The following is a 1,973-nucleotide window of genomic DNA, read 5'->3' as shown; positions in this document are numbered from 1 at the left end:
AATCCCACGGTGGTGGGGAATTTTATTGTGGTATGGTGGTAAGGATCGGTTAGTAAACATGTGCACCTGCTTATTATTCGACGGTGCACCGGTTTTTTTTTTTTTTTGGGGGGTTTTATTCTAATAATGCACAACGGCTAATAATGCAACATTATAGACTAATAATGCATTGATCACAACCATCCAATTCAAAGATCCAAGGGCTCAGATTAAGAAGGAAATAGGACACTAATGAATGCAAAGGAGCCTAACGCACTATATATATATATATATATATAGGTTTGTGTTAAAACGACAACCCTTCTTAAATGACTAACGCTGGACAACGCTTTTTATACAAAGAATATGATAAACGGCACACACATTATACCAACACGTTAGGACAAAGAATTTATAGATTGTCCGCCTAACGTGTTGGATATTGCCGTCTCAAGAAAATTGCCGTTTTAAAGACTAGAACATTGTCGCCCCCGTCTTTTGGGGGTTTTTTTTTTTGGCCACGTGGCAGCTTATTATTCGTCATCACGCGTACAAATGATTGGTTGTAGGAATGGTGGTATGGTGTTATTTTAAGGGGTGGTGGCACCTTAACATGCCCCTATATATATATATATATATAGAGAGAGAGAGAGAGAGAGAGAGAGTAGTAAGCTCCTTTTACCCCTTTAGATACTATTTCCTTTTTAATATCATTAGATTGATAGAATGGATGTACAAGATTAAAATGTGAAATCTAAGCCCGTGTTGCATTATTGGTTCTAATGTGTGCATTATAAGGGTAAAGCTGTAAACACGAAAATATATCAGCAGTTTCAAAACTGCAAGTGCGAAAATTACGTGGTTATTTGGAGAGACGATTGACAAATCCCTCATTCCATTCTCTTTTACAATCCTATGAAGATCGGTCTTTCTCACCACCACGCTGCGAATAACCACTGCGATTCAATGACTTTTCTCGGTGAGGATTTTTCTTTCCACTTCCAGCAACAGCAGTCGGAGATCGATTGAATCAATTTTGAATTTGATTTTTCAGTGAATTTATGGTTTATTCTGATAAATTTGTGCGTAACCGTCGGTTTTCGCAATTTTGAATTCGATTTTCAGTGAATTTATGGTTTATTCTGATAAATTTGTGATGAACAGACGGAGAAAGTGAGGTTAGAAACCCTAGCTGCTTTAAAATCGGAGAAACTCCATTGAAAGAGTCAATTTCTGCTAGCTTAACACCTTCGGTCGACGCAACACCATTTTAATCGGTGGAAGATTTTCAATCGACAACAAGGTATGGTTCCAAAGTTTCGATTTTTGGTAAGAGAGCAGTCTCCGAGTCGATTTTAGCCGTGAAAAAACCACAAAGTCGACGATTTGGAGTTTTATACTAAACATAATGTACAAATATTTCCGTGTAATGGATTTTATTTACTCAGTAATGGACGATTTGTGTCCTGTAATGTATATGTTTCTGAGACGTTTTTGTTCTGATTTTATGAGTAGTTTTAACTTATAAAAATAATGTGAAAATATTTCAGTGTAATGGATTTTATTTACTCAGTAATGGACGATTTGTGTCCCGTAATGTATATATTTATGAGACGTTTTTGTTGTGATTTTATGAATAGTTTTAACTGATAAATAATGTACAAATATTTCAATGTAATGGATTTTATTTACTCAATAATGGACGATTTGTGTCATGTAGTAATGGACGATCTGTACATTATTAACTGATCTGTGCACATTATTAGATACTATTAGTACATTATTTACTGTATCAGATCTTAAACGCATTAAAAAATAAAATTTAATTCATGTTGTGGTGCTATAACCTAGCCCCATGGGTTGCTAAACCCAAGGGGAATGATTCAAACTCTCTGCCCTTTGTGATGGTTCTGTTTGTGACTGAGTACTACAACCTAGTCCCATGGATTGCTAAACCCAAAGGACATGAATTCAATATCCTTTTAACATTTTTC

The sequence above is a fragment of the Salvia hispanica genome, chromosome 1 (genome assembly GCF_023119035.1).
Source record: "Salvia hispanica cultivar TCC Black 2014 chromosome 1, UniMelb_Shisp_WGS_1.0, whole genome shotgun sequence".
Classification (NCBI taxonomy): Eukaryota; Viridiplantae; Streptophyta; class Magnoliopsida; order Lamiales; family Lamiaceae; genus Salvia; species Salvia hispanica.
This window is presented reverse-complemented; position numbering follows the sequence as displayed.